The 14,838-nt window shown below is 40.7% G+C and overlaps 1 long non-coding RNA gene across 1 annotated transcript; it reads left to right on the forward strand.

Annotated features, from left to right (window-relative positions):
- Positions 1 to 8,639: 8,639 nt before the first annotated feature.
- Positions 8,640 to 10,634, forward strand: LOC115153726 (uncharacterized). Its single transcript, XR_003867753.1, has 3 exons — positions 8,640 to 8,753; positions 9,565 to 9,770; positions 9,857 to 10,634. It is a non-coding gene; the product is annotated as an uncharacterized LOC115153726 (long non-coding RNA).
- Positions 10,635 to 14,838: the final 4,204 nt, after the last annotated feature.

Raw genomic sequence — 14,838 nt, forward strand, 5'->3', positions numbered from 1 at the left:
TGATTACCCTTTTATTTGTCTCTGCCTACAAATCGTCCTCCTAAAAGGTGGGCTACATCCTATAGGCCTATGCAAAACGTTGCAAGTGTCACTGTCATAATTATTGCTGCTCAGTAGCCATACTTGCGAAATAACATACACCTAAAATAACACTACGGTTTAGTTTGGGACCAGTACTTGCCGTAGCAGGTGGGAGTCTGACAGAAAGCCAGTGGGTGCTGATGGGGTGTGGTATGAAAAGCTGCAGGTGTGGGCAGGAGAGGTATGAAGAAATCCGTCCCGTGCAGACCTCTACTGTGCACCATAACAGTGAAGCCTGTAACGTTAGAGCTGTTTATTACCGTGTCAGTGTAAAAATGTGGGATTTAGCTAGGAAAACTGACAGATCAATAACGTTACATGCCATACTGACTAATAAAAACTTCTGAATATTGGTCTTTAATCTTTTGTCCAATGGTTTCATCTTTTGATTCAGGTCTGGTGTGGTTGAGGCAAAAAGAATAGCTTAACGTTAGCCAACTTTTGGCCAGCTCTCTCTCAAATGGTACATCAACTGGCAAAAGCTAACCAAGTTCATTTACTTCTGTTGAAACGGGACAGAATAAAGGACACAAAACATTTCCATATGAACAACAGCTGTTAGTGTCATTGTCGTGTGTGTAGGTGGCAGGGAAGTCAGGCGCAGGAGAAACCAACTTGGTTTAACTGGAGTAGTTTAATAATGAAATAAAAAACAAAACTCCAACACCAAAGTACATAAATAAAATTAAATGGGTAAAAATAACCCGTCGCACACCAATACAAAATACACGAGTACATAACAAACCAACAATGTCTGACAAGGACATGAGGGGAAACAGAGGGTTAAATACACAACATGTAATGAATGGGATTGGAACCAGGTGTGTAGGAAGACAAGAGAAAATCAATGGAAAATGAAAAATGGCTCAATGATGGCTAGAAGACCGGTGACGTCGACCGTCGAGCACCACCCGAACAAGGAGGGGCATCGACTTCGGCAGAAGTCGTGACAGTTAGATAGTAATAATAGCCACCTCATATCTGAAAGTTAGCTAGCTAGAGGCTAGATCTGACCTGGCTGTGGTAATAGCTAGCATAGCTAATTCATTCACCTCAGTGGAGAGGGGATGACACATTAGCTAATGTTACTGTACATGTCAGTTACAATACTAGCTCAGGACTGTGAATAAACACTAGTTTAGTTTTTTTTCTGTTCAAGTTAAACAGCAGTTACCTTGCCAGATACATCAGTAAACTAAAGAGTAGCCAGTTTCTGCTCTGCTTGCTTTTACAACTCAGTGAAAGAGCGAAACACATACAGATTGAACTATTCACAACTCTCCTGTGCTGGTCCAGCCAACCTTTCAGAAGCTTTTCCTTCACACAGCCCGCTCTGTGGTGTCCATGCAGTCCTAAAGCACACCGTTGACGCATTTTGTATCACATTGCAATGATAAATCTGGGAGGACAAAAATGCAAATTCACAATGTGGGGTGGACATGACCCACCCATCCCCAGTGAAAGTTGTGCCCGTCTACAGTGTATTGCCAAAAACCTCCATACCACTCAAAACCTCCAAACCACAACTTAAAAAATGAACTCTGACCTATCCATGAGCCAAACTGATTAAAAAAACCCAGAGTACCCAAACATCCTCTCTCTCTATCACATACACGCACACACACACACTGTGCAGTAATTAGAATCCATAGAGCAGCTTTAAGTGATGCAGTCTACTGTGTGCTCAACCCTGCTCTGCCTCTCTCCATCGTTTTCTCTGTGTCGTCTATTGCTTTCTCTCTTGTCTGCCCTCATCTGTTGCTGTCTCTTAGTCTTTTCTGTTGCGGTCTCTTGTCTACCCTTCTCTCTCATCCTGTCCTGGTTGTAAAAATTGTAAAAGTAAACAATTGTTTAAAAATAGTGATTTCACATGAATATCACTTCACCTGCAAATTCTTTGCAAACCATGTTTTACTTTTTCACTGTCTGTATTTCACCTAATTTGTGTAAATAAATAAATAAACAAATTATAATTTCTAGAGCAGTTTAATGTGATACAGTCTATTGTGCACTGAACTCACCTCTGTTCTCTCTCCATCTGCCCTCTTCTCTCACTTTCTCTGTATCTGTTGCTGTCTTTGTCTTGTCTGTGCTTTGTTAGGTTCTTGTTTGTTACTGTTTCCTCTGTCTATCCTCTTCTGTTATGACCTGTTCTGTTCTTCAACAGCCGGACAATTTTCTCAAGGCTTCTGGAAAGAAATGCTGTCGGCATGCTCAAGTAGTGTCGCTCATTCAGCCGACAGAAACTTTCAACCGGTTCTCCCCATTAAGCAACAAGTCAGAGTCAGATGCCAAACCTTCTCAGGTCTCTCCTTCACCTGTTACGGGATCTGAGCCGCCGAAGCCTCCCACCATTAGCTCTGACAAATTGAAAACCCTAGTCATTGATGACTCCATTACCCGCAATATTAGACTTAAAAAGAATCATCCAGCACTGTTTACCAGCGGGCAGGGCTACTGACGTAAAGGCTAATATGAAGACGGTGCTGGCTAAGGTTAAAACTGGCTAGTGTAGAGAGTATAGGGATATTGTTATGTTAGGACAAAACAGTCAGAGATCACCAAGCTCAACATAGCTTCAGCGTGTAAATCAGCTAGAAAGACGTGTCGGCATCGAGTAATTGTCTCTGGCCCCCTCCCAGTTAGGGGGAGTGATGAGCTGTACAGCAGAGTCCTATGAACATAATAAATCGCTCCCTATCCAACGGATGTGTACCAAACTCACTAAAAGTGGCAGTAATAACGTCTCTCTTGAAAAGCCAAACCTTGACCCGGAAAATGTAAAAAACTATCAGCCAATATCGAATGACCCATTCCTTTCAAAAATGTTATAAAAAGCTATTGTGCAGCAACTCACTGCCTTCCTGGAGACAAATAATGTATTCAAAATGCTTCAATCTGGTTTTAGACCCCATCACAGCACTGAGACTGCACTCGTGAGGGTGGTAAATGACCTTTTAATGGCATCAGACCAAGGCTCTGCATCTGTCCTCGTGCTCCTAGACCTTAGTGCTGCTTTTGACACCATCGATCACCACATTATTTTGGAGAGATTAGATCTTATCTGTCGGAAAGATATCAGTTCGTCTCTGTGGATGGTTTGTCCTATATCCCTATACTTTGTCCTGGTTTGTCCTGTGGATGGTTTCAGCGTTCCTCAAGGTTGCGTTTTAGGACCACTATTGTTTTCACTATATATTCTACCTCTTGGTGATGTCATTTGGAAACACAATGTCTACTTTCACTGCTATGCGGAAAACACACAGCTGTACATTTCGATGAAACATGAACAATTAATAAAATCGCCACCGGACAATTTACATTGACCCCCCTCCCCCTCCCTTTTGTACACTGCTGCTACTCACTTTATTATCTATGCATAACCACTTCACCCCCACCTAAATGTACAAATTACCTCAATTAACCTGTACCCCTGCACACTGACTCGGTACCAGTGCCCATTGTATATAGCCTCGTTATTGTTATTCTTATTGTGTTACTTTTTATTATTACTTTTTTATTTTAGTCTACTTGGTAAATATTTTCTTAACTCTCTGTGAAAGGCTGCAGATCTGCCCGCAGACGAGGTAGGAACACATATCCCACACATAAGAGGTGGATAGAATTCGACAGGTCAAGGTATCCTTCTTCCTCCAAACTGTGCAGCAAATTGTTGTACTGACATGTCACAGCACTCCAAACATCTCTCCATAAGCGTTCCACTCTAACAGAGAGAGAGAGAAAAGGCTTTGTGGGGGGAGGAACCTAATCTCTGTTGTCCTGTGGTCTTCCTCCATGAACAGTGAACACTGAGGTGGGTCCGAGATTATAGAAATGCAAGTTGTGTGTGCCTCTGTGAGTGGTTACTGACTGTATGTGACGCAAACACCTATCTGAGTGTACCTGAAACATTTAAATATAGAGGGCTATGTGTCTCACCACTTGGTTATTGCAAGGCTCACCCCCAGGGAAATTATGACTTGGCAGCAACAGGGGCTTGATAGTCCAGTGAAAATGGCTGAGTGTTTATGCGGTGTAAATCTGAAAATTAGCAGCTGACATCTTAAGGGTATTTGAATTAATGCATGTGAGACAGGTTCCATGTACAACAAGACAGGCAAAGAGGAAGAGAAAAAAAACACAGAACAGTCTAATTACTTCTGGTTATGGACACTTTTACCAGCAATAAAGCTTCCACGGCCTGTTCCTATCTACTCCGATTTCAGAGCACTCTCGTCTGAGTGTACCAGAGCGCAGAATAATGAATTTATGAGCGCTAAACACCCGTTGAATATGGCCAGTGTCAGTAAACGTCGGCAAAAAAGCATAATTAAATTGTTTCCAGCAGCACAGTTACAGTCACCAACGCTCTGGTTAACACGAAAACTGCCTAACCAGCTCTGTTAGGGAGAGTAAAATGGTCAGAGTGGTCTCATTTGTGTCTGGAAGTAGCTACCAAGCTAGCCAATGTTAGCTTGGGTGCTTGACTGCCGTTTGTAAGGCCAGAACGTTCAAATCAACCCTACTCCTCGGCCCGAACGTCCAGTGTGAGATCCGAGAGCGAAACCGTCTGAATTTACCCAGAGAGTTTTTCATTTTTCATGGAATAGAAACACCATAATATTAATCAAATTAATTAAGCAAGTACTGGTAAAAAGTTTGGACACACCTACTCATTCCAGGATTTTTCTTTATTTTTACTATTTTCTACATTGTAGAATAATAGTGAAGACATCACAACTATGAAATAACACATACGGAATCAGTTAAGAACAAATTCTTATTTAAAAAGACAGCCTACTCCTTCCTCCCCGTCGGGGAATTGAACCCCGGTCTCCCACGTGCACGAATTCTGTAGTACAGACATGGCCTGCTCTCTCTTATATAAGGAATTAGGCACTTTCCCATGTTTACTACAGTATGTATTGTTTACTTGTCAGACTGCACAGTAGCCTAATAAACAATTGCAGGTGGTTTATATCTTCAAAATGGTTCAAATGCTTTATTATCCAAATGTAAAAGCATATACTGTACAGTACTGTATTTCTTCATCAGCATCTTTATGCTTTCGTTAATAAAATAATGATAAAAATACTCTTTCAAAATGCAGATGTTGATTTGCTATGGATCCATAACGAATTACTATGGGAATAAATATCACTGTTTTACAGAAATATTGGAACAAAGTTGTCTAAAGAAGGCAAACAATTTAGAATCCTCCAATTCTCTTATGCTGTAGCCTACTCCCGACCGTCACGTTGTACAGTGCCATATTTTCCATTCCATCTTTAATGGAAACCCTGAGGGTTTCGTTTAAAAAAAATCTCGGAATAGAAACACCATAATATTAATGAAATTAATTAAGCCAAATTTTTCAATTTTTTCAATTCAAATCAATCCCATATACTATGTTATTACAAAAAAGGTTTTAAATTCTCTGGTAATGCCAATATGGAAAACTATCAAATGCTTCTCAAAGATGCCCTCTGGTGGTCAAACTAGCACTAACTTGCATTAACAGAAAAAATGGCTGACAATTAGATAACGTGCCACAGAATGCTGCAGCAGCCCGCAAGGTGTGCTGCAGTATGACACAACTTTTAAAGAAACAACCACTATAGCACTTTGTTACATCTGCTAATGTAAAAATGACTTTATAAATACATTTTACTGATTGATTGATTGATTGATTGATTGATCTGAAGGTCCTTGAGTGGCCCAGCCATAGCCCGGACTTGAACTTATCGAACATCTCTGGAGAGACCTGAATATAGCTATGCAGCAACACTCCCCATCAAACCTGACAGAGCATGAGAGGATCTGCAAAAAAGAATGGGAGAAACTCTCCAAATACAGATGTACCAAGCTTGTAGCGTCATACCTAAGAAGACTCGAGGCTGTAATTGCTGACAAAGGTGCTTCAACAAGGTACTGAGTAAAGGGTCTGAATACTTATGTAAATGTGATATTTCAGTTTTTTATATTTAATACATTTGCAAGAAATTCAAAAAAACAGTTTTTGCTTTGTCATTATGGGGTATTGTGTGTAGATTGATGAGGGAAAAAACTATTTAATCAGTTTTATAATAAGGCTGTAACGTAACAAAACGTGGAAAAAGTCAAGGGGTCTGAATACTTTTTGAATGCACTGTATATTCCTGCATTGTGTTTTTTGTTGTTGTGTTTTTTATATTATTTCCCCCTACCTTACCATCCCTACCCTGATTGGAGTAAACTAACAGACAACAATACTTCTACTGCTACTTACAGCTATTTTTGCTAACGTGTACAGTACATGCAGTTAAATAATTATACATATAATCCCAATTTCCTTTTTCTGCAAGTGCTGGATTTTCACCCACAACGGCCAAGCCACCATTCATTCTGACCTGAACACCAACCCCTCCAATGTGCACAGATTAACCCATCTTTCCCAGTATTAGGCCATTTTGCTATTTCATTTTGTAATACATCACTCCGTTATTCTGGGGCATCTTACGAGGGTCCTGAACTTCCCTATTTGTAACATTTATACCGATATTGCCTTGAAAACAAATACCTTACCCAAGAGTATAATAACATTTCCCATTGACTTATCGTGTTTTTTCAGATCCCCTAATAATACAGTTTGATATTATGACCTAACAACCATTCCTGGACCTCAAAGTGAAAAAAATATATAGAAAATGTTCATAATTATTATATTTTTTTAAACAAGATTTGTAAAATATTATTCAAAATGATTTACAGCTGTAATGGCTGCCAAAGATGCTTCCATCAAGTGTTAACTCTGAGGTCTGAAGACATACACAATCAATACATCTTAATTTAAAAAAAAAATATAGATTTATAAATGTTTCTACTTTTTTTACTTTGAAAATGTGGAATACGTTGTGTAGATCAGTAGGAAAAAAATCATATTTAATATATTTTATTGTGGATAAGAGCAAGAATATTGGTCAAACATCATGTCACCAGTATAAGACCCTTGATATTTATTGGAAAGCAGCAACAAGCTCATCACTGTGCACTTTCACCACCTGGTGAAGTTCATAACTTAGGCAAATTCATCTGTAGTATAATAAACTGCATGGTTTCCTGAGTCATAGTGGGAGGACCACACACCATATCATTTCATGACTCTAAATTTACTTCGACATGACATTTTGATAACCGTGCAAATCTCTCTCAGACAAGGTAACTTTTATCGCCATATTTGCCTGTAATTACCCCCCCCCAAAAGAAATTATGAAATGCTAATGTGGCTATCATACAGAACTGTCGCAAGCTTTGACGTCATCCCTCAAGGCACACTTCTCCCATGCAAATTTTCATCAAGTAGCAAGTAACCTAGCAAGTAGATATTATAGCCCTTTTAATTTCATGTGGAAATAATTTATGTTTATTTCTTGTTTAGCATTATAGCATTTGCTCTCATTTTTTTATTACCTTCTGTCCTTTGTAGCGAACTAGCTAACTTTAGGTCTCTCCGTCGATCAGAAGCAAGGATAGGTCTGTGCTATGCACAAGATTGCAACTGCTACTCTAAACACACGTGCATTTTATCGTTTTCCGACCTCTGTAATCGAGAGGCCTCACTGGAGCCGTGCGATAAGGTATGCCCTGTTTCCTAGCTGCTAACCTGATCTATGGTTGGCTAGGTGCTTATGAAAATTTGCTAGATACCCAGCTAGCACAGTGGATCTGGGCTGATTCCGGCTGAGAGTCGGTGGCACTCAGCTGAGAGTCAGACTCGGCCGACGTCATGTGGCCGGAGTCTGGGCCGCCTTCGGCAGTATTACTTATGGCAAGGATGCGGGGATTGAGCTCGGGCCGATTCCTGTGTGAGTTATGTATTACTTGGGGCTCGGCCGATTGGGGCTACTCTCTGGCAGATGATTACACGGGCTGCTTTATATAATTAACATTTCTTATTTATTATTCCATATTTTCTCATCGTTTCTGTGATCAAAAAATACAATTAACATTTATATGAAATTCTTTGAGTCCTTTGTGCAAGGCAATTGATAAGTATTAAAAACTTTGTGGATGGAGCCTCCTGAGTAGCGCAGCGGTCTAAGACACTACGTTGTAGGGCAAACTGCGTTGCTACAAAGGCTGGTTCGAGACCCGTGCTGGCTGCGTTCGGGAGACCCATGAGGCGATGCACAATTGGCCCAGCGTCATCCGAGTTAGGGGAGGGTTTGGCCGGGCCGGGATGTCCTTCGCGGGATGTCACATCGCACTGTAGCTACTCCTGTGGGGGGCCAGGCGCATGCACGCTGACACATTCACCAGGTGTATGGTTTTTCCTCCAAAATGTTTTTTTTTTGTGGATGGGTATAATTTGTATGTATAAAATAGTAATATTTAAAATGACTAAATCTAATTTTGTATACATTCATTTAAATTTTCATATGGCCGCTTCTGGGGGGATTCTGGTAAGATGCCAGCAAAGTTGGCTGAATTCCGGTAGATGGAAACGGCCCGATGTACTTGGGCCGATTCTGGGCAGTCATTCATTCGATTCCGGGCCGAGTCCGACACCCGATTCCCAGGCCGATTCAATCAGTTTCGGCCCCCCGGAAGAGGGCCGCTTCTGGGCCGATTCCTCATTGCTAGCTGGGTAACCACCGACTGTGGTTAAATATACAACGCTTGTTACCTTACAAGTAAAAAGAATGTAGTGACCTTTTTATTGACAAGTCTTTAGTAAGATAGTCATCTAGTTAACGTTAGCTCATGGTTTGTGTAGTCATACCTTTACACATGATGACATGTTAGCTATCGTTAGCCCACCAGGGAAGGGTTATTTAGCTAACGTTAGCTAGTTAATGTTAACTCACTGTACCTGTAGTCAGACTTGCTAGCTTACATTAGGCCAGCAACATGGCAAGTATAGTTGGTTAGCTAGCATGTCACCACTTAGAAAAGTCTGGCTACACGAACAGTGAGCTAATGTTAACTATCTAGCTAGCTAAATATTACCTGGTGGGCTAGCTAGTTAGGGACATTGGTTGGCTAGTTAGCTACATAAGCTAAAGTTGGCTAGCTAGCTCACAAACTAATTGTGGGCTCAATGTTTCCCCATACAAAACACAGGAAATGATTTGTTCCACTAGTACATCTGTTGTATATGACTAATCAAATTACCTGTGAAGTCAGTTAGAAATGTCAGCAGGGATGGAAATAAGCTAGCCCAAGGCTAAGACTTTTCAGACTGCTAGTAGACAATGTGCCAAACTAGCCTGACACAGCAGTGAAACGTTGCCTTTACAAACATGCATGCCATAGATTAAGGACCTGAATGTCCCTTTCAGACGATCCACCTACCACTGTTGGACCTCCTCAAATAGACCAAAGCCCAGTCAATTTTATCTTTACCATACTCAAGTATGTGGGTTAGGGTATTTAAATGTAAATGTTCCCATTTTAGTAATCAACCTAGCTAGCTATTAAAATGTAAATGTTTTCGTCTTTCAGAAAGGCGGACCGGAAACCCAGTGACAACACTAGGGTCTGCAGCTGCCATTTTCCGTTGGGAAAGAGAAAGGGCCCTGTTTTTACCAGAAAAGGTAGCTTATCCACCATGGCAGAAGAGGAAGATCCAGACTGTTGATTGGGAAACAAGAACAAACAATGAAGCATGAGGATTGGGTGTTGAGGGACCACTTGTCACATTGTCCAAGGTGGGTTTGTTTCTGTCCAGATAAAGTGATGGTGATACAGAATTGAAAAAGACCTACCACTAACCAAATGTCTCTTTGTTTTCCAGTCCAACAACAGTGCATCCCTCAGAACATCCGGTGCATCCTTTGCCAGTTTGATGACATCCTTGTAGAGACTAGGGTTGAATGGCGGGAACCCGGTTACCGAGATTTACAGGGATTTACCGTCCAAAACCACTCCCTTTTCCAAGGATAAATTACTAAAATATAATACATTATATGACCAGCATGGTGTGAAATGCAACTGTTCAATTATATGCAATGTCTAAATCTGGCTTCTCTACGGCCTCTGCATGATGAATGAACACTCAGGGTGGAGACAAACAGCCCATCTCAGTATGAATCGCAGTTCACAATGCATGTGTTACAGGTCCCAGTTTTGTAACACAGAATAAGCAGGAGAACGTGGCTTCTCTTTCAAAGGATCTCTCAATTATTTTATTCAACATTCTCTCAGGTGCAAATGGTCTTTTTTCTGTCATTTCATTTTATTTCAATGTTTTGTTTTGTTTTTTCCTTTAAAGTGCATTTAATAATTTGTCTCATAAATCCCTGACATACGGTATCATTTCATAAACATATCAAAAATACATACATTTACAGATCAAAAATATTACATTCTAATTCAATCCAAACTTCAAACACATTTACTCTTAACTTGAATTCACCTGTTTAGGTTAGAATTATGTAGTTGGCTGTTGCCCACTATAGCCTCATAGGAGACTAAAACATGAAAGTCTTTAAAGACTGGTATAACTAATGTTATTTTATACCCATGCTCAATACATTCACCCAGGGTAAGAAGGGCTAATAGAAAGACAAGACTATTGCAAATGACATTAATGCTAATTATTGGAAAATGACTGAACAAGCTAGCATAGCGCTAACCGAAACTAGCAACCAACTCCGGAGCTAGCCAAAAACCAACCAGAGCAAGCCAATAGCTCACCGGAGATAGCCAAAAGCTAGCGTCTTTCTAACATTTACAGTGTAACAATTACAAAGTTCTTAAACATCACAGTTACACAATTACATTCTCTAAACCCTTAGGATATTGCCAGGAGTGTCTTTTTCAAAAATAGAAAATTTAAAGGAGTCAACAATTCGTTTTTTTCTAGATCAAAAGAATGTACCGCCATCATTTCATTTTACACTCGACATGCGTTTTCTGTCTAGTACAAAGTTTTACAATTACTGTTGTTCAAAACCATTACATTCACTTCAACAGGCAAGTTACAAAACTATATTGTGGTATTCAGTGTATTTCTGAACTTTACTGACCTGTAACACAGGATAGATTATGAAACAGGAGAACTTGGCTTCTCTTTCAAAGGTTCTCTCAATTATGAGGACACACAGGTGTAGGATCGCACATATTCCCAGTGTGAAGCGAACATGTCTGTGAAAGCTTTTTACATTTCAGTAAAAGCATTCTTCCCAATACAAAGAAACAATACATAAACACAAATGTGACCATACATTTTGCGTGTGTCACATATATGTAGACCTATCATCTCTCATCATTGTAACTTATTTTCTTGTGACAGGTAGGCCTACATTTGCTGCAGCATAGCCTATGCTACAGTAATATAAAGACAGAATGTGTGTCTAATTTACCCATATCCATCTGGCTTTCGGGGTCACCTTGTTTTTTGATTGTAAAGAATATACTTTCTTTAATTGCAACTGCAGAGTTTGCTTTTAAACAGTGTACGCGCGACCACTCTCTCGCAGTCTTTCTGTCTCTCCATCAATTCCATTCAAATCGTATCCAAAATAGATAAATGTTCTAGACTGATATAAATCCATATATATACAGTGCATTCGGAAAGTATTCAGACCCCTTCCTTTTTCCCATATTTTGTTACGTTACAGCCTTATTCTAAAATGGATTAAATAAAACCAAATCCTCAACAATCTACACACAATCCCACATAATGACAAAGCAAAAACAGGTTTTTAGAAATGTTTGCAAATGTATATATATACAAAAAACGAAATTCCTTATTTACATAAGTATTCAGACGCTTTGCTATGAGACTGAAAATTGAACTCATGTGCATCCTGTTTCCATTGATCATTCTTGAGATGTTTCTACAACTTGATTAGAGTCCACCTGTGGTAAATTCAATTGATTGGACATGATTTAGAAAGGTACACACCTGTCTGTATAAGGTCCCACAGTTCATAGTGCATGTCAGAGCAAAAATAAAGCCATGAGGTCGAAGGAATTGTCCATTAGAAATCCGAGGTACATTTCCATTTACATTTTAGTCATTTAGCAGACGCTCTTATCCAGAGCGACTTACAGTAGTGAATACATACATTTCATTTTATGCATTTTTTTTTTTTTTTGTAGGACTGTGTCGAGGCACAGATCTGGGGAAGAGTACCAAAACAATTGGGGGAGAAGGGCCTTGGTCAGGGAGGTGACCAAGAACCTGATGGTCAGAGCTCCAGAGTTCCTCTGTGGAGATAGAAGAAACTTCCAGAAGCCCAACCATCTCTGCAGCACTCCACCAATCACGCCTTTATGGTAGAGTGGCCAGACGGAAGCCACTCTTCAGTAAAAGGCACATGACAGCCTGCTTGTAGTTTGCCAAAAGGCACCCAAAGGACTCTCAGACCACGAGAAACAAGATTCTCTGGTCAGATGAAGCCAAGATTTAATTATTTGGCTTGAATGCCAAGCGTCACATCTGTAGGAAACCAGGTACCATCCCTACGGTAAAGCATGGTGGTGGCAGCATCATGCTGTGGGGATGTTTTTCAGAGGCAGGGACTGGGATCGAGGAAAATATTAATGGATTCAAGTACAGAGATCCTTGATGAAAACCTGCTCCATAATTTCTAAAACCTGTTTTTGCTTTATCATTATGGGGTATTATGTATAGATTGATGAGGGGAAAAAATAATTTCATACATTTCAGAATAAGGCTGTAAAGTAACAAAATGTAGAAAAGTCAAGTGGTCTGAATACTTTCCGAATGCACTGTAGATGTCCTAGCTTACCTCTTTCAGGCAATACATTCAATGCAGTATTAGCCTTATAATTAGCTACTGTTATTAATAATGGGTTATGCATAATAAGCTTCCAACTTATAGCCTGTGTCTTTTGCTCAATATACAACCACCTGTGCCCCACTGGCCTCTCCTTAAAAAAATGCCCCTTAGCTCTTGGAGTCCCATGCAGGAAAAGCTAGACTAGAATGGCTTGCTGGACATTGTTTTTCTTTTCATTTCTTATACCAATCGACTGGGTAGTTTGAAAGAAGAGCGAAGTACTTTACTAGATTTTTTCATTTCAACAGGTCCTTTAGACCATTTGGTGCATGGACATCCTGTGCCAGTGTGATCTGAGCGCATGCGTCCAGTTGAAAAGACTACAGCACACTGAGCCTGTGGACTGACAGGTCAGTAACTCATCAAATATGATACAATATTGTGTAAAACATTGAATATGTTGAGGCATCAAATTTTTACTTAATGTCTCCTTTTCCCCATCTTTAGAAATGAGGCGTGACATGCGAAACATCAGGCTAACCCCACGAGAAGCAGTGCATGATCAACGACATCATTTAAACATCACATATATAAATTCCCACTGTGCCCATGATAAAAAGCGAATTGTGTTGTACTACTGAATGAAACTGAGGACATGCACTCAGACCAGCCTTTTTTATTGAACATAAGTTAACTACATTACTTTAGTTGGCTGCTTTCAACTAAACGTAAATTTTATTTAACCTATGTAAGCAATATGAGTCTGTCAGAGGTCGTCATGTTGAATGGGGATGGTGATGGAGGCTTTGGTGGTTCACACAACTTAGAAGCAGGTGTCCCTTCCAGTGATGTGGAGCTGAGGTGCCAGTGAGGATGGTCTTCACGGAGGCTGTAAGACCCTCCCTCCTTGGTATAGAAGTCCTTTGACATCACTCCCTCTTTAATGGTAGTGAGGCACCTAGGATCCAAGACCCTGTGACCCAAAGCCCTGACTCCTGCACATCAAATCCTGTAGCCATTTTGAATGCCTTGATGTCCTCCTCTTCATTATCTTTCCCCGACTTTACAGACAATTCTCCATCCAACAACTGTGATCTGAGGACCCTTTTTAGCAGCGACGGAGTAACACGCTTGGCACTAACCACTGCTCCATAATTGCTGACCGTCAACCTCCCTCTCCTCATGGTGCCAGTTGGGTTTGGTGCGCTGTCCAACTGTTGCTTGCCGTATAGCCTGCTGCTCCACCTACAGCGCTATGCCAGCCAGATGCCTACATGCCCCAGGTGCCCTTGTATTTTAGCAATGTCCCGTGCAGATATGGATTAAAGGGAGGGTAGCGATTGTTCTGGCTTAGGTTCAAGGAGACATGCCATTCCACTGAACCTGCCCCAGAGATGGTTCCTTAGCCATTGAAGATCCTCCTCTGTCGGTTCTCGGGACAGAGAGTTGTAGTCTTTGGCCGGGTAGAGGTCCTCCACTGACTGCACCTGGATGGGCACGGCTGGTTTCCTCCAGTCACATTCCACATCCATATGGCCAATATTGTGAACTTCCAAAATTGTCACGCCCTGATCCGTTTCACCTGTTCCTGGGATTGTCTCTACCCCCTCCAGGTGTCGCTTATTTTCCTCAGTGTTTTTATCCCTGTGTTTCCTGTCTCTCTGTGCCAGTTCGTCTTGTATGTTTAGTCAAGTCAACCAGCGTATTTTTCCCATACTCTTTTTGCTATTCTATTTTTCTAGTCTTCCCGGTTTTGACCATTCTCTTGCCTACCTCTTTGGATTATTAAACATTGTAAGACTCCAACCATATGCCTTCTGTGTCTGCATCTGGATCTCGCCTTGTGCCTTGATAAAAATAGGCTGCATGGCTACACTTATGAGCTCCATGGAGGCATTTGCATGTGGTAGAGAGAATCCCCTGGTCACCTATAGAGACCTGCCAAGAGGAAGGATGTTAAGTAACAAATACCTTTCAATGCATCACTATGAACACAGTGAAATGCATTTGTTGTAAGAAATGTGCT

This window comes from Salmo trutta, chromosome 19 (assembly GCF_901001165.1).
Source record: "Salmo trutta chromosome 19, fSalTru1.1, whole genome shotgun sequence".
NCBI lineage: Eukaryota > Metazoa > Chordata > Actinopteri > Salmoniformes > Salmonidae > Salmo > Salmo trutta.